This window comes from Nesoenas mayeri (genome assembly GCF_963082525.1).
Source record: "Nesoenas mayeri genome assembly, chromosome: 1".
Lineage (NCBI taxonomy): Eukaryota > Metazoa > Chordata > Aves > Columbiformes > Columbidae > Nesoenas > Nesoenas mayeri.
The window spans coordinates 83,998,958-84,018,111 of record NC_137541.1 but is presented as its reverse complement, the minus strand read 5'-3'; positions in this window follow the sequence as shown (position 1 = coordinate 84,018,111).

Sequence of the window (19,154 nt, the reverse complement as noted above, 5' to 3'; positions counted from 1 at the left end):
TGTCTTAAATCCCATTTAACTGTGTGTGTGTCACAAGCCCCATTAGACAGTGTGTGTGTCTCAAACCCCATTGGACAGTATGTGTGTCACAAACCCCTTTGTTCAGTGTGTGTGTCACAAACACCATCGAACAGTGCGTGTGTCAGAAACCCTCCTGGACAGTGTGTGTGTCACAAACCCCATTGGAAAGTGTGTGTGTCACAAAACCCGTTGGACTGTGTGTGTCACAAACCCCATTGAACAGCCTGTGTGTCACAAACCCGATTGGATAACGTGTCTCTAACAAACCTCGTGGGATAATGTGTGTGTCACAAACACCCCTGGACAGCGTTTGTGTCACAGACGCCCCTGGATAGATTGTATGTCACAAACCCCATGGGACAGCGTCTCTGTCAAAAAACTTGTTTGAACGTGTGTGTCACAAATTGTGCTGGATAGTATGTGTGTCACAAATCCTATTGAACAGCCTCTGTCTCATAAAACCGATTAGACAGCGTGTGTGTCACTGACTACACTGAACAGCATGTGTGTCACAAACCCCATTGGACAGCGTGTGTTTCACAAACCCCATTGGATAGCATGTGTGTCACAAACCCTCCAGGACAGTGTGTGTGTCACATACTCCCGGCTACAGTATGTGTGTCTCAAAACCCCTTGGACTGCCTGTGTGTCGCAAACTCCATTGGACAGCGTGTGTGTCACAAACCCCATTCCACAGCGTGTGTGTCACAAACCCCAATGGACAGCATCTGTGTCTCAAATCCCCATGGACAGTGTGTGTCACAAACCCCACTGGAGAGCATGTGTGTCACAAACCTTATTGGACACTGTGTGTGTCACAAACCGCCATGGACCGTGTGGTTCTCTCAAACCCGATTGGACAACGTGTGTATCACAAACCGGAGACGACAGCGTGTGTCTCACAAACCATCCTGGACAGCGTGTGTCTTACAAACCCCATTGGACTGTGTGTGTGTCACGGACTCCTTTGGACAGTATGTGTGTGTCATAAACCACATTGGACAGTGTGTGTGTCACAAACCCCCTGGACAGTGTGTGTGTCACAAACCTCACTGGACAGTGTGTTTGTCACAAACCTCATAGGACAGTTTGTGTGTCATAAACCCCATTGGAAAGTGTATGTGTCACAAACCCCCCTGGACAGTGTGTCTGTCACAAACCCCATTAGACAACGTGTGTGTCACAAACCCATTTGGATAGTGTGTGTGTCACAAACACCTTTGGACTGTGTGTGTGTCACAAAGCTCATTGGACTGCGTGTGTGTAACAAATTCCATTGAACAGTGTGTGTGTCAGAAACCCCCCTGGGCAGTGTGTGTGTCACAAACCCCCATTGGACAGTGTGTGTGTCACAAACCTCATTGGACAGCGTGTGTGTCACAAACACCAGTAGGCAGTGTGTGTGTCATAAACCCCCATGGACAGTGTGTATTTCATAAACCCCCATGGACAGTGTGTATTTTATAAAGCCCCTTCGACAGTTTCTGTGGATAACAAGCCCCTTTGGATAGTGTGTGTGTCACCACCACCATTAAACTGTGTGTGTGTCACAAACCCCATTGAACAGTGTGTGTGTCACAAACCTGACTGGACAGTGTGTGTATGACAAACACCCCTGGACAGTGTGTGTGCCAGAAACGACCCTGGACAGGCTTTGTGTCACAAAACCCTTTGGACAGGGAGTGTTTCTCAAACCCTATTGGACATCGTGTGTGTCACAAACCCCCCTGTATACAGTGTGTGTCACAAACCCCATTGGAGAGTGTGTGTATCACAAACCCCGTTTGACAGCGTGTGTGTCACAAACCCCCTAGAGAGTGTGTGTGTTTCAAACCCATTTGGACTGTGTGTGTGTCACAAACTTCATTAGACACTGTTTTTGTCACAAACCCCCCTGGACAGTATCACAGTATCACAGTATGTTTGGGATTGGAAGGGACCTCAAAAGATCATCTAGTCCAATCCCCCTGCTGGAGCAGGAATTCCTAGGTGAGGTCGCACAGGACCATGTCCAGGTGGGTCTTGAATGTCTTCAGAGAAGGAGACTCCACAACCCCCCTAGGCAGCCTGTTCCAGTGCTCTATCACCCTTACTGAGAAGAATTTTTTTCTCCAATTGAAGTGGAACCTCTTGTGGTCCAGCTTGATCCCATTACCCCTTGTCCTATTATTGTTTGCCACCGAGAAGAGCCTGCCATCCTCGTGGCACTCACCCTTTATATATTTATAAACATTAATAAGGTCACCCCTCAGTCTCCTCTTCTCCAAACTAAAGAGACCCAGCTCCCTCAGCCTTTCCTCATAAGGGAGGTGCTCCATTCCCTTAATCATCTTGGTTGCCCTACGCTGGACGCTCTCCAGCAGTTCCCTTTCCTTCTTGAACTGAGGGGCCCAGAACTGGACACAATATTCCAGATGTGGTCTCACCAGGGCAGTGTAGAGGGGAAGGAGGACCTCTCTTGATCTACTAACCACCCCCCTTCTAATACACCCCAGGATGCCATTGGCCTTCCTGGCCACAAGGGCACAGTGCTGGCTCATGGTCATCCTGTTGTCCACCAGGACCTTCAGGTCCCTTTCCCCTACACTGCTCTCTAATATGTAATTTCCCAACCTATACGGGAACCTGGGGTTGTTCCTGCCCAGATGCAGGACTCTACACTTTCCCTTGTTAAATTTCATCAGGTTATTCCCCGCTCAACTCTCCAGCCTGTCCAGGTCTCGCTGGATGGCAGCACAGCCTTCTGGCGTGTCAGCCACTCCTCCCAGCTTAGTGTCATCAGCAAACTTGCTGATAGTACACTCTATTCCCTCGTCTAAATCGTTAATGAATATATTGAATAATATTGGCCCCAGTACTGACCCCTGAGGCACTCCACTAGATACTGGCCTCCAACTAGACTCCGCACCATTGACTACCACTCTCTGGCTTCTCTCCTTAAGCCAGTTTGTAGCCCACCTCACTACTCTATTGTCTAGACCACACCTCCTCAACTTAGCTGTGGGGATGCTGTGGGAGACTGTGTCAAAGGCTTTACTGAAGTCAAGGTAGACCACATTCACGGCTCTGCCATCATCCATCCACCTTGTTACATTCTCATAAAAGTCTATGAGGTTGGTCAAGCATGACCTACCCTTGATAAAGCCATGCTGACTGCCCCTTATAACCCTCTTATCCTTGATATGCCTTGAGATGGCACCAAGGATAAGCTGTTCCATTACTTTCCCAGGGACAGAGGTGAGGCTGACCGGTCTATAATTACCCGGGTCCTCCTTCTTGCCCTTTTTGAAGACTGGAGTGACATTTGCTTTCCTCCATTCCTCGGGCACCTCTCCCCTTTCCCAAGACTTGGCAAAGATGATGGAGAGCGGTCCAGCAATGACTTCAGCCAGCTCCCTCAGCACCCGCGGATGCATCCCATCTGGACCCATGGATTTATGGATGTCCAGACTATTTAATTGCTCCTTAACCCAGTTCTCATCACCTAAAGCAAACTCCTCCATGGACCTGGCTTCATCCGGGGTCTCAGGGGTACAGGGCTCCCCAGGACAGCCTCCGGTAGAGTAGACAGAGACAAAGAAGGCATTCAGTAATTCTGCTTTCTCTGTATCTTCCGCCACCAGGGCACCCACCCCATTCCTCAGTGGGCCTACATTGCCTCTGGTATTAGCTGCCCATAGAAGGCCTCATCAACTTCCTCAGCCTGATCTGGTGGCCTGTAATAGACACCCACAACAGTGTCACCCCTGCCAGCCTGCCCCTTGATCCTGACCCATACACTCTCAACTCGCTCATCCTCCACTCCTGGGCAGAATTTAGTACATTGTAGTTGCTCTCTCACATAGAGAGCAACTCCACCACCACGCCTGGCTGGCCTGTCTTTTCTGATAAGGGCATAGCCATCCATGACCACATTCCAGTCATGTGAACTGTCCCACCATGTTTCTGTAATTGCCATCAGATCATAATCTCCCGACCGGACATAGGATTCTAACTCCTCCTGTTTATTCGCCATGCTGCGTGCATTGGTGTAGAGGCATTTCAGGGAGCGAGTGGAGCACACCCATTTCTCCCTAGGGGCATAGGAGGCCACCCGGCCCTCATCAGTTTTAGAATGCTGCCCCACTGGGACAAGCCCAGCTACAACCCCATCCCCCTTCCAGCCTAGTTTTAAAGCTCTCCAAATGAGCCCAGCTAATTCCTGCCCCAGCATTCTTCTGCCGCTACGAGATAAACCTTTCCCACGTGACACTGTCCGGATTGGTGTCTTATAGAACCAACCATTATCAAAAAATCCAAACCCCTGCCTATAGCACCACTCTTGGAGCCAACCATTTAGAGAATGAATTTTCCTATTCCATCCCACATCGTCACTTGAAGAGGGAAGGAGTGAAGAGAAGATCACTTGAGCCCCTGAGTCTTTCACCATCCTTCCCAAGACCTTGAAATCATTCTTCATTCCCCTCAGACTACACGAAGCAGCTTCCTCCCCATCTGTCTGGAAGACCAGCAGCGGGTAGTAGTCTGTCGGGTGCGCCAGTTTGGGGAGCTTTCTAGTGATATCCTTGATCCGGGCTCCAGGTAGACTACAAACTTCCCTAAGATGAGGATCAACTCTGCATACTGGGCCCTCTGTTCCTTTCAGAAGGGAATTTCCTATTACTATCACCCTTCTTTCTTTCTTATCAGAGGCAGTCTTAAGTTGTGGAGTCAACCACCTCTTCCTATGTGATCTTGTAGGCAGGCATGGCACCGCCTCCTCACCTACCTCTTCTTCAAGATCCAGGGCCTCAAACCTATTACAGAGGGGCACCTGGGGAGACAAAGCAGGCAGGGAGGAGGGCTGCCCATGACGCCGAACCAGAACACGCTTCCAACCCTCGTCGTCTTTTAGGTCCCCTACCTCTGCCTGACAGCAACAAGGGTGGGGCCGACTCAGGACTTCTGCCTCTGTCCGAGAGGACAGGAGGTCCATCTCCTTTTGGGGGGTACCTCCCTGGGACCTTTCCGACTGGCAAGTCAGGATGTTACTCCACCAGTCAATCTCCCTTTCACACTCCCTGATAGTGGGATCTGAAAAAGTTGTTCAAAGGGGTTCGTGAGACACACACTGTACAGGGGTATTTGTGACACACACTCTGTCCAATGGTGTTTGTGACACACACACTATCCAAAGTAGTTTGTGACACACATGTTGGATAGCATGTGTATCACAAACGCCCCTGGACAGCGTGTATATCATAAACCACCCTGGGCAGTGTGTGTGTGACAAATCCCATTGGACAACGTGTGTGTTACTAACCCAGGTGGACAGTGAGTATGTCACAAACACCACTAGACAGACTGTGTGTGTCACAGACCCTATTGGACAGTGCGTGTGTCACAAATCCATTTGGACAGTGTGTTTATCACAAACCTCATTGGACATTTGATGTGTCAGAAACCCCATTAGACAACGTGTGTGTCCACTCTACTCCGTTGGACAGTGCATGTGCATCACAAACCCCATTGGACAGTGTGTGTGTCACAAAGTCCCCTGGACTGTGTGTGTCAAAACTCTCCCTGGACAATGTGTGTGTCACAAACATCATTGAACAGTTTGTCAGTCACAAACCCCATTGGAGAGTGTGTGTGTCACAAACCCCTTTGGACAGCGTGTATGTCACAAACCCCATAGACAGTGTGTATTTCTCAAACCAATTTAGACTGTGGGTGTGTCACAAACCCCATTGGACACTGTGTTTGTCAAAAACCCCCCTGGACAGCGTGTGTGTCACAAACCTTATTGGACAGTGTATGTGTCACAAACCCTCAATGACAGTGTGTTTGTCAAAAACCCCATTGCAGAGCATGTGTGTCTCAAACCCCATTGGACATTGTGTGTGTCACAAACCCCATTGGACAGTGTGTCTGTAACAAACCCCATTAGACAGCGTGTGTAGTCACAAACGCCATTGAACAGCTTGTTTTTCACAAACCCAATTGGACGGTGTGTGTGTCGCAAACCGCTTTGAACAGCGTGTGTGTCACAAACGCCCCTGGACAAGGTGTGTGTCACAAACCCCATTGGAAAGTGTGAATGTCACAAATCCCATTGGACAGAGTGTGTATAAGAAACCCCATTGAACAGCGTGTGTGTCAAAAACCCTATTGGACAGCGTGTATTTCACAAACCCCATTGGACAGTATGCGTGTCACAAATCCCCTGGACAGCATGTGTGTAATAAACCCCATTGACAGCGTGTATGTCACTAACAACCCTTGACAGCCTGTCTGTCACTAACCCCATTGGAAAGTGTGTGTGACGCAAACCCCGTTGGACTGTGTTTGTGTCAAATACCCCCCTGGATAGAGTGTGTGTGTCACAAAACCCATTGGACAGTGTGCTTTTTACAAACCACGTTAGACAACGTGTGTGTCACAAACACCATTGGACAGTGTGTGTTTCACAAACTCCATTGGACAGTGTCTCTTTCTCTAACCCCACTGGACTGTGTGTCTGTCACAAACTCTCCTGGACAGCGTCTCTATCTCAAACCCCATTGGACAGCGTGTGTGTCACAAACCCCCCTAGACAGTGTGTGTGTCTCGAACCCCATTGGACTGTGTATGTGTGACAAACACCATTAGACAGTGTGTCTGTCTCAAATCCCATTTAATTGTGTGTGTGTCACAAGCCCCATTGGACAGTGTGTGTGTCACAAACACCATTGGACAGTGTGTGTGTCACAAACCCTCCTGGACAGCGTGTGTGTCTCAAACCGCATTGGACGGTGTGTGTGTCACAAACCCCGTTCGACAGCGTGTGTCACGATCCCCCTAGACAGTGTGTGTGTCACAAACCCCTTTGTTCAGTGTGTGTGTCACAAACACCATTCGATAGAGTGTGTGTCACAAACACAATTGGACAGTGTGTCAGTCAGAGACCTCGTTGGACTGTGTGTGTGTTACTAACCCGATTCAACAGCGTGTGTGTCACAAACCTCATTGGACAGTGTGTGATTCAGAAACACCATTGGACTGTGTCTCTGTCTCAAACCCCATAAGACTCTGTGTGTGACACAAACCCCATTGGACAGCATCTGTGTCACAAACCCTATTGGAGAACGTGTGTCTAACAAACCCATAGGACAGTGTAGGTGTCACAAACCCCTTTGGACAGAGTGTGTGTGTCACAAAACCCATTGGACAGCGTGTCAGTCACAGACCCCGTTGGACTGTGTGTGTCACAGACCCCCATTGAGCAGCGTGTGTGTCACAAACACCATTTGACAGTGTCTCTGTCTCAAACCCCATTGGACTGTGTGTGTGTCACAAACCTCATTGGACAGTCTGTGTTTCACAAACACCATTGGACAGTGTCTCTGTCACAAACCCCTTTGGACTGTGTGTGTGTGTGTCACAAACCCCATTGGACAGTATGCGTGTCATAAATCCCCTGGACAGCATGTGTGTAATAAACCCCATTGACAGCGTGTATGTCACTAACAACCCTTGACAGTCTGTCTGTCACTAACCCCATTGCAAAAGTGTGTGTGACGCAAACCCCGTTGGACTGTGTTTGTGTCAAATACCCCCCTGGATAGGGTGTGTGTGTCACAAAACCTATTGGACAGTGTGCTTTTTACAAACCACGTTAGACACCGTGTGTTTCACAAACACCATTGGACAGTGTGTGTTTCACAAACCCCATTGGACAGTGTCTCTTTCTCAAAACCCATTGGACTGTGTGTTTGTCACAAATCCCATTGGACAGCATGTGTTTTCACAAACCCCATTGGATAGCTTGTATCACAAACCCCCCTGGACAGTGTGTGTGTCATAAACACCCCTGGACAGTAAGTCTGTCACAAACCCCATTGGAAAGTGTGTGTGTCACAAAACCCGTTGGACTGTGTGTGTCACAAACCCCATTGAACAGCCTGTGTGTCACAAACCCGATTGGATAACGTGTCTCTAACAAACCCCGTGGGATAGTGTGTGTGTTACAAACACCCCTGGACAGCGTTTGTGTCACAGACGCCCCTGGATAGATTGTATGTCACAAACTCCATTGGACAGCGTCTCTGTCAAAAAACTTGTTTGAACGTGTGTGTCACAAATTGTGCTGGATAGTATGTGTGCCACAAATCCTATTGAACAGCCTCTGTCTCATAAAACCGATTAGACAGCGTGTGTGTCACTGACTACACTGAACAGCATGTGTGTCACAAACCCCATTGGACAGCGTGTGTTTCACAAACTCCATTGGATAGCATGTGTGTCACAAACCCTCCAGGACAGTGTGTGTGTCACATACTCCCGGCTACAGTATGTGTGTCTCAAAACCCCTTGGACTGCCTGTGTGTCGCAAACTCCATTGGACAGCGTGTGTGTCACAAACCCCATTTCACAGCGTGTGTGTCACAAACCCCCTAGGAAGTGTGTGTGTCTAAAACCCCACTGGAGTGTGCGTGTGTCACATACCCCATTGGACAGTGTGTTTGTCACAAACGCCCCTGGACAGTGTGTGTGTCATAAACCTTATTTGACAGTGTGTATGTCACAAACCCCCATGGACAGTGTGTGTGTCACAAACCCCATTGGAATGTGTCTGTGTCAAATACGCCATTGGACAGCGTGTGTGTCACAAATCCCCCTGGACACCGTGTGTGTCAAAAACCCATTGGACACTGTGTGAGTCATACACCCTATTTGACAGCGTGTGTTTCACAAACCCCATTGGAGAGTGTGTATGTCACAAACCCGATTGGACAGTGTGTGTCTCACAAACGTCCCTGGACAGCGTGTGTGTCACTAATCCAATAGGACAGCACGTGTGTGTCACAAACCCAATAGGACAGTATGTGTGTGTCAAAAACCCCATTGGACAGTTTTGTGTGTAACAAACCGAATTGGACTTAGTGTGTGTTTCACAAACCCCATTAGACAGTGTTTGCGTCACAAACCCCATTGGACAGCGTGTGTGTCAAAAACCTCCATGGACAGTGCGTGTGTCACAAACCCCATTGGACAACGTGTGTGTCACAAACCCCATTGGACAGTGTATGTGTCACAACCCCCCCTTGACAGTGTGTGCGTCACAAAGCCCATTGGACAGTGTGTGTGTCACAAACCCCCTAGACACAGTGTGTGTCTCAAACCCCATTGGAGTGTTTGTGTCACATAACCCATTGGACAGTCTGTTTGTCACAAACCCCCCTGGACAGTGTGTGTCATAAGCCCTATTTGACAGTGTATGTGTCACAGACCCCATGGACAGTGTGTGTTTCTCAAACCACATTGGACATTGTGTGTGTCACAAACCCCATTGGACAGTGTGTCTGTAACAAACACCATTTGACAGTGTGTGTGTCACAAGCACCATTGGACTTTGTGCATTGCACAAACTACATTGGACACCGTGTGTGTAACAAACCCCATTAAACACCGTGTGTAGTCACAAACCCCATTGAACAGCTTGTTTTTCACAAACCCGATTGGACAGTGTGTGTGTTGCAAACCCCTTTGGACATCGTGTGTGTCACAAACCCGACTGGAGAGCATGTGAGTAACAAACCCCATTGGACAGCATGTGTGTCACAAACCACGGTGGACAGTGAGCGTTTCACAAACACCATTGGACTCTCTGTGTGTCACAAACCCCATTGGACAGTGTGTGTGTCACAAACCCCCTAGGAAGTGTGTGTGTCTTAAACCCCACTGGTGTGTGTGTGTGTCACATACCACAAAGGACAGTGTGTGTGTCATAAACCTTATTTGACAGTGTGTATGTCACAAACCCCCATGGACAGTGTGTGTGTCACAAACCCCTTTGGACTGCATGTGCGTCGCAAACCCAATTAGAGAATGTGTGTGTCACAAAGCCCATTGGACAGCGTGTGTGTCACAAACCCCCGTTGGACAGTGTGTGTATCTCAAACCCATTTGGACTGTGCGTGTTACACATACCCCATTGGACACTGTGTTTGTCACAACACCCCCTGGACAGTGTGAGTCTCAAAAGCGCATTGGACAGTGTGTGTGTCACAAAACCCTTTGGACAACATGTGTGTCACAAACCCTATTCCACAGCATGTGTATTACAAAACCCTTTGGACAGCATGTGTGTCACATACCCCAAAAGCAGTGTGTGTATCTCAAACATATGAACCCCCATGGACAGTGTGTATTTCATAAACCCCCATGGACAGTGTGTATTTCATAAACCCCTTTCGACAGTTTCTGTGGGTAACAAGCCCCTTTGGATAGTGCGTGTGTCACAACCACCATTAAACAGTGTGTGTGTCACATAAACCATTGGACCCTGAGTCTGGAACAAGTCCCAATGAACAGCGTGTGTGTCACAAACCTGACTGGACACTGTGTGTGTGACAAACACCCCTGGACAGCGTGTGTGCCAGAAACGACCCTGGACAGGCTTTGTGTCACAAAACCTTTTAGACAGAGAGTGTGTCTCAAACCCTAATGGACATCGTGTGTGTCACAAACCCCCCTGTACACAGTGTGTGTCACAAATATCATTGAACAATTTGTGTGTCACAAACACCATTTGACAGGGTGTGTGTGACAAACTCCCTAGACAGTGTGTGTGTTTCAAACCCGTTTGGACTGTGTGTGTGTCACAAACACCATTAGACACTGTGTTTTTAAAAAACTCCCCTGAACACTCTGTGTGTCAACACCCCACTGACAGCATGTGTGTCACAAACCTTATTGGATAGTGTGTGTCACAAACCCCATTGGACATCGTGTGTGTCACAAACCCGATACGAGAGCATGTGTGTCACAAACACCATTGAAGAGTTTGTGTGCCACAAACCCCATTGGAGAGTGTGCATGTCACAAACCTCATTGGACAGAGTGTGTGTCACAAACCCCCTATACAGTGTGTGTATCTGAAACCCATTTGGACCGTGTGTGTGTCAGAAACCCCATTGGACAGTGTGTGTGTCACAAACCACCTTGACATTGTGTGTGTCACCAAACTCATTTGACAACGTGTGTGTCACAAACTGCATTGGACTGTGTGTTTACCACAAACCCCCATTGGACAGCGTGTGTGTCACTAATTCCATTGGACAGTGTGTGTGTGTTACAGACCCCACTGGACAGTGTGTGTGTCACAAACCCAGTAGGACAGCATATGTGTGTCACAAACCCCATTGGGAAGTTTTGTGTTTCACACAACCAATTGGACTTCATGTGTTTCACAAACCCCATTCTACAGTGTTTGTGTCGTAAACCCCATTGAACAGCGTGTGTGTCAAAAACCCCATAGACAGCCTTTGTGTCTCAAACCCCAGTGGACTGTGTGTCACAAACCCCATTGGAGAGTGTGTGTGTCACAAACCCAGTAGGACAGCATATGTGTGTCACAAACCCCATTGGGAAGTATTGTGTCACAACCCCCCCCTGGACAGTGTGTATGTCACAAAAGCCGTTAGGCCGTGTGTGTGTCACAAACCCCATTGGAATGTGTATGTGTCACAAACCCCATTGGACACTGTGTTTGTTACACCCCCCCTGGACAGTGTGTGTGTCAAAAGCGCATTGGACAGTATGTGTGTCACAAACCCCTTTGGAAAACGTGTGTTTCACAGATCCCATTGGACAGTGTGTGTGTCACAAACACCACTGGATAGTGTGTGTGTCACAAACCCTTCTGTAGAGTGTGTTTGTTACAAACCCCATTGGACAGCATGTGCGTGTCACAAACCCATTGAACAGTGTGTTTGTCACAAACCTCATTGGACAGAGTGTGTGTCATAAACCCCATTGGAAATCGTGTGTATTACAAAACCCACTGGAGAGTTTGTGTGTTACAAAGCCCATTTGACAACTTTTGTGTCACAAAACCCTTTGGACAGAGTGTGTGTCACAAACACCATTGGACAGTGTGTGTGTCACAAACCCAATAGGACAGCATGTGTGTGTCACAAATCCCATTGGACAGTTTCGTGTGTCACAAACCCAATTAGACTTCATGTGTGTTTCACAAACCCCATTCCACAGTGTTTGTGTCACAAACCCCATTAAACAGCGTCTATGTCAAAAACCCCATAGACATCGTGTGTCTGTCGCAAACCCCATTGGACTCTGTGTGTGTCACAAAACCCTTTGGACAGTGTGTGTGTCACAAACCCCATTGGAAATCGTGTGTGTCACAAACCAGCCCGGAGAGTGTGTGTCTCACAAAACCTATTTGACAACATGTGTGTCACAAACCCCTTTGGACAGTGTGTGTGTGTCACGCACACCATTGGAAAGTGTGTGTGTCACAAACACCATTAGACTGTGTGTGTGTCACAAACCCGATTGCACAGAGTGTGAGTCACAAACCTCCACGGACATCGTGTGTGTCACAAAACCTATTGGACAGTGTGTGTGTCATAAACACAATAGGACAGCATGTGTGTGTCACAAACCCAATTGGATAGCATGTTTGTCTCACAAACCCCATTCGACAGTGTGTGTGTCACAGACCCCATTGGACAGCATGTGTGTCACAAACCCCATTGGACATTGTGTCTATCGAAAACCCCATTGGACTGTGTGTGTGTCACAAACCCTTTTAGACAGCATGAGTGTCTCTAATCCCATTAGACAGCATATGTGTCACAACCCCCCCTGGACAGTTTGTGTGTACAAAAACCCATTGGACAGTGTGTGTGTCACAAACCCCATAGGAGAGCGTGTGTGTCACAAAACCGAATGAACAGTGTCTGTGTCACAAACCCCACTGGACAGTGTGTGTGTCTCAAACCCCACTGGAGTGTGTGTGAGTCACATACCCCATTGGACAGTGTGTGTGTTACGAACCCCCATGGACAGCCTATGTCTCAGAAACCCCTTTGGATTATGTGTGTGTCACAAACCCCATTGGACAGTTTGTGTGTCACAAACTCCTTTGGACAGTGTGTGTGTTTCAGAAACCCCATTGGACAGTGTGCTTGTCACAAACCTCCTTGCACAGTGTGTGTGTCATAAACCCCATTGGAAATCGCGTGTGGCACAAACACCCCTGGAGAATGTGTGTGTCAGAAAACCCTTTTGACAATGTGTGTCACAAACTCCATTTGACAGTGTGTGTGTGTGTCACAATCCCATTGGGCAGTTTGTGTGTCACAAAACCCCATGGACAGTGTGGGTGTCACAAACATCCTAGACAGTGTGTGTGTCACCAACCCCATTGGACAGCATATGTGTCAAAATCCTCATAGACAGCATGTGTGCCTCAGACCCCACTGGACTGTGTGTCACAAACCCCATTGGACAGTGTGTCTGTCGCAAACCCTATTGGACTCTGTGTGTGTCACAAACCCCATGGGACAGCGTGTTTGTCAAAAACCCCCCTGGACAGTGTGTGTGTCAAAAGCCTATTGGACAGTGTGTGTGTGTCACAAACCCCATTCCACAGTGTTTGTGTCTCAAACCCCATTGCAGTGTGTGTGTGTCACATACCCCATTGGACAGTGTGTTTGTCGCAAACCCCCCTGGACAGTGTCAAAAAGCCCATTGGACAGTGTGTGTGTCATAAACCCTATTGGACAGCGTGTGTGTTACAAACCTCCATGGACAGTGTGTGTGTCTCAAACACCCTAGACAGTTTGTGTATCTCAAACCCATTTGGACTTTGTGTGTGTCACAAAACCCATTGGCCCTGTGATTGTCAAAATCCCGCCTGGACTGTGTGCAGGTCAAAAGCGCATTGGACAATATGTGTGTCACAAACATCTTTGGAAAACGTCTGTGTGTCACAAACCCCCTGGACAGCTTGTGTGTCACAAAGCCCTTTGGACACTGTGTGTTTGTCACAAACTCCATTGGACAGCGTGTGTGTGTCACAAACCCCATTGGACAGTGTGTGTGTTAATAACTCCAGTAAACAGCGTGAAACAAACCACCTAGACAGCCTGTGTGTCGCAAACCCCATGGGACTGTGTGTATATCACACACCCCTTTAGAAAGCATGATTTTCACAAACCCGATTGGACAGCGTATGTGTCACAACCCCCCCGGACAGCCTGTGTGTCACAAAACGCGTCGGACAGTATGTGTCTCACAGACCCCCTAGACAGTGTGTGTGTCTCAAACCCCACTGGAGTGTGAAGGACGACGTTGCCCAGTCCTGCATTTCTCACGCGGACACATGCAAGGCAGTTCTGCTAGTAAGAGAGCATAGATAGTCGTAGGCAGACCTGAATGCTGCTCCGAGATACTTCTCACTTATAGCTAATGCTTCACAGTGGCCCGAGGAAGGACCCTCAGCAGTCGATCTCCAAAGAGAAAAGAAACAGATCATGCCTAAAAGCGAAAGAGCAACAGGGCGTCTCTGCGCAAGCTTGTCCCTGATCTATGGCTGAGAGCAAACACTTGTGTGCTTGTCGGAGAGAATGTGTCTTGTCTGTAAGTGTCTGGGAGTTTTGCGCAGGTCAGTGTGGCTGGTTTGATAATCAACGTCTAGGATACCTGCAGAGCGGTCCCTGTTGGTGTGCGGCCAGTGTGCCTGTAAGTCAGTCTGTGTTCCTAGCGCCTGCTGTATCTATCCATCGCTCCACACGCATGTGAGTCCATGTCTTTCTCTCCACAAGCACGTGTGTTGATTTCGTCGCACATGTGCATCTGTGCTAGTGTTGAGCTCAGCAGAGTGTGTCTCTTGACACTTGGTGTGCGTTGGCTGTGCCTGTGTGTAACACAGCGCAGCCATGACTGCTCCAGTGAAGTGGGAGTCCAGTGAACAAGGAAAATCATCTAGGCAGACTCAAGAGAGGAAAATCAAAGAGGGATTGACGTGTGCTCGACAGAGACGGATTCCCTGTGCTGACAGTTCTCAGTCACAGGACAGGAAAGCAGAACTGTAGATCGATCGGAGAAATGCTTCCCTAGACGACATTTTGCAAGTGAACTGTGCGCGGCTTTCGGGAGTGTGCCTGGAGAGTGCCAAAACCAGCAGAGCCTGCATTCAAAAGCGGGTGGCTATGTGACAATTTCACCGGTGCGTGCAATCACATATTCTGACTGGCGTCTTTTATACCACAGCAGCAAAAACGTATTTGCGTTCAAGCATGTATCAGAAACAATGTGTGAACTGAGGATCTTTTGGTATTTTCTCCGTACGGCATGCTTCCTGGTATCTTACTGCGGATCGCAGGTTTAGCGGTTTCTATACACGACTCAGTATAGGGAAAGAGAGAGCATGCGTGTGCCTTGATGCTCCATTCGAGCTTAAGGTGGAGTTTGTGTGTCACAAATCCCAATGGACAGTGTGTCACAACCCCCCCTCGACAGTGTGTGTATCACAAACCCCATTGGACGACGTGTGTCTCACAAAGTCTCCTGGACAGTGCTTTTTCAAAAACCCATTGAACAGTGTGTGTATCACAAACCCCCATGGACAGTGTGTGTGTCACAAACGCACGTGGACAGTGTATGTGTCCCAAACCCCATTAGAAAGAGTGTGTGTCAAAATCCCATTGGACAGTGTGTGTGTCATAAACGCTATTGGATAGTGTGTGTGTCACAAACCCCCATGGACTCTGTGTGTGTCACAAACCGCATTGGAGAGTGTGTGTATCACAAACCCCATTGGACAGCGAGTGTATCACAAACCCTATTGGAATGTCTGTGTGTCACAAACACCATTGTACTGTCTGTGTGTCAAAAACCTCATTAGACAGTGTGTGTCACAAACTCCCATGGACAGTGTGTGTGTCACAAACCACATTGGAGAGTGTGTGCGTCACAAACCCCTTTGTACAGTGTGTGTGTCACAAACCCGCTTGGACAGAGTGTGTGTCACAAACCCCCCTGGACTGTGTATGTGTTAAAAACGCCCCTGGACAGGGTGTGTGTCAAAAACCCCATCGGACAGTGTGTGTCACAAACTCGATTGGACAGTGTATGTGTCACAAACTCCCATGGACAGTGTGTGTGTCACAAACCACATTGGACAGTGTGTGTGTCGCAAACACCCTTGGATAGTGTGTGTGTCACAAGCATCATTGCACAGTTTGTGTGTCACAAACCCCATTGGATTGTGTGCATGTCACAAAGCCCCGCTGGACAGTGTGTGTGTCACAAATCGCCATGGACCGTGTGTGTCTCACAAACCCCATTGTACGGCGTGTGTGTCATAAACCGCCATGGACCGTGTGTGTCTCACAAACTCCACTGGACAGCTTGTGTCTCACAAAACCGATATGACATCATTTGTGTCACAAACGCCCCTGGACAGCTTGTGTGTCACAAGCATCATTAAAGTGTTTGTGTGTTCCAAACCCCATTAGACAGCATGAGTGTGACAATCCCCTTTGGACAGGGTATGTATCACAACCCCCCCGGGCAGTGTGTGTGTCACAAAACCCACAGCATACTGTGTGTGTCTCAGACCCTTCTAAACAGTGTATGTGTCAGAAACCCCATTGGACAGCGTCTGTGTCACAAACTCTCCTGGACAGTGCATGTGTCAAAAAACCATTGGACAGCATGTGTGTCTCAAACACCCGTGGATATCGTGTGTGTCACAATCCCCTTTGGAATGCGTGTTTGTCAGAAACCCCATTGGACAGTGTTCATATCACAAACTCCCATGGACAGTGTGTATTTCACAAACCCCCTTGGACAGTGCGTGTGTCATAAACCCCATTAGACAGTGTGTGTGTCACAAACCGCCATGGACAATGTGTGTGACACAAACCCCATAGGAGAGCATGTGTGTCACAAACCCGAGCAGCAGGCACATTTCTGCAGATATCCTTAAAAGGTGTATTCTCGTGCACGCACGTATGCTTTTTTGCAGTACGCTACACATCAACAAACTTGTATACCCTCGAGCATGTCACTACATTTCACGTACGTCTTTCTGTCAAGAGACGGGAGTGGGCGCGCTTGTGGAAGTGTGCATGTGTGTGGCCAGGCGTTTGCTTTACTCATCGGTGCGTGAAAAGGTAGGTGCTTTTCTCTAGCTGCGTGTGCGTGCACGTGGCGATGTGTGCACACAGCTGGGTGATTGTGGAAAGGTTTCTGCGTGGTTCTCGGTGAGGAATCGTGTGTGTGCACGTGGAAAAAAGGGAAGGCGTAGCAACTAGTTTCCAGCGCTGAAGTAGGCAAAAGGCAAGCTTTCTCAAGCTATCCCTTTACACAGTCGTATAAAGCAAGCCGATAAGCCTGCGGCCGTCAAGAGAGCTACAACGAAGCATGCAGAACAGAGCAAATACCGGCAGCTCATCTGATCACACATCGTTTCGGATACATGCTTGAATGCAAATACAGTAGTGTTTCTGTGAGATTAAAGACGTCCGTCTTGAATATGTGATTGCGCACACCGATGCAATTGGTTGTTTCTACGTTCAGTCCAAGGGTGCGGGGCTTTCAGAACTGGGTCTGTGGAGACGTCTGCGGAGATGCCGCTGTCTGAACACGTACACTCCATTGTTTACCAAAACACAGGCAGATGCGTTTGACCACGTCGTTCTGCACGCACAGAGGTACCGGTGTTCGGAAGAGACAATGGAAACGCGTGTGCACACACAGAAGAAAAAGCGGACCGTGAGCCTTTGTGTGAACATGAAACAGCACTCTATACAGTCGCAGACACGGGAACGTGCCTCAGTGTAGTCACATCGCCACCAGCTTTTGAACGCAGGCTCTGCGGGTTTTGGCGCTTTTCAGGCACAGTCCTGACTGCCGCGCACACTGCTGTTCTTTCACTACATCACCTCTGCGGAAACATTTCTCCGGTCGATGTACCGCTCAGCTTTCTTCTCGTGTAACTGTGAAATGTTAGCGCGGGGAATCTGTCTCTGTCGAGCAAACGTCAATCCTGAATCGGTTTTGCTTCGTTGCTTCTACCTATGCGATTTTCCTTTTCTCTGTTCACTTGCGCACTCCTGACTGTGCTGTGTTACACACGGGCACAGCCAACGCACACCAAGCGTCAAGACACACACTCAGCTGAGCTCAACACTAGCGCAAGATGCACATGTGCGACGAAATTCACCCCCATGATTTTGGAGGGAAAGACTCAGACGAGTATGGAGCGACGGTTAGATACAGCAGGCGCTAACGAACACAGACTTTCAGGCACACTGTCTCTACACAAGCAGGGACCGGTCTGCAGATATCCTAGACCTTGATTATCGAGCTTGAGCACATTAGACCTGAGCGAAACACTCCAACACTTACAGGAAAGACGGATGATCTCCAACAAGCACACAAGTGTTTACCCTCAGCTATAGATCAGAGACAAGCCTATGTGCTCTTGGAAGGTCTGTGAGACCTTGGGATTTTGTGGCTCTATATAGGTGTATAGGAAATGGTATGTGTAGAATGGTGTGAGATCACAACCGTGCATGTGTGTTCAGCTCGATTTATGATTGCAAGGATGGAATGAGCGTGTGTGAAACTTCTTTCTACAAGAGCTGCAGCAGGTGCACAAGTGTGAGTATCCCAGAAGGGCTGATGAGCCGGGTTGGAAGGGAGGGGAGCACGTCCTAGGCAATTGTAAAGGAAAGAAGGAACATAGTCTGAAAGAGAAATAGAGAGGAAGAAGAGGTGCTGAAGTTAGAAGCCTTTCCTTGCTAGCAGGAATTAGCGCAAGGTCCTTCAGATATGATTTTTCCCTGATACCACGCTCCGCTCTTCTTTGGCTAAATGACCTATTTGGAAACATTCTATATCACTGTGGGAACAGGTAGGTGCTTTTCCGTAGCTGCGTGAGCACGCAGGCGGTAGCTTTTGCACACATCTGTGTGTTTGTGGAAAGGCTTCTTTCTGCCTGCGTTTCGGTGAGGGAGCCTATGTGTGCATGCGGAAAAGAAAAGGGAAAGCAGTAGGCTTCAATTCTTGCATATTCATAACAATTTGGGGCAATTTTTCACATACCAAGCGTCTATAGGAGAAAGAATGGCCTAAAAGCAGGCTACTGATGTTATCTAGCGTCAATTGCAGGACATGCAGTCTGTTTCGGCGGAGATTCTGAGGGTCTTTTTATCTGTCTGACGATCTACCTCTCCACGCTGGCAGTTCTCCTCTGAAGCGCAACTGGTACACACTTACACGAAGAAAATTATTAGTTCCTTACATCCAGTAGATCTATTAATTTCTAGTCAAATATAAGCTAAGAACCCTGC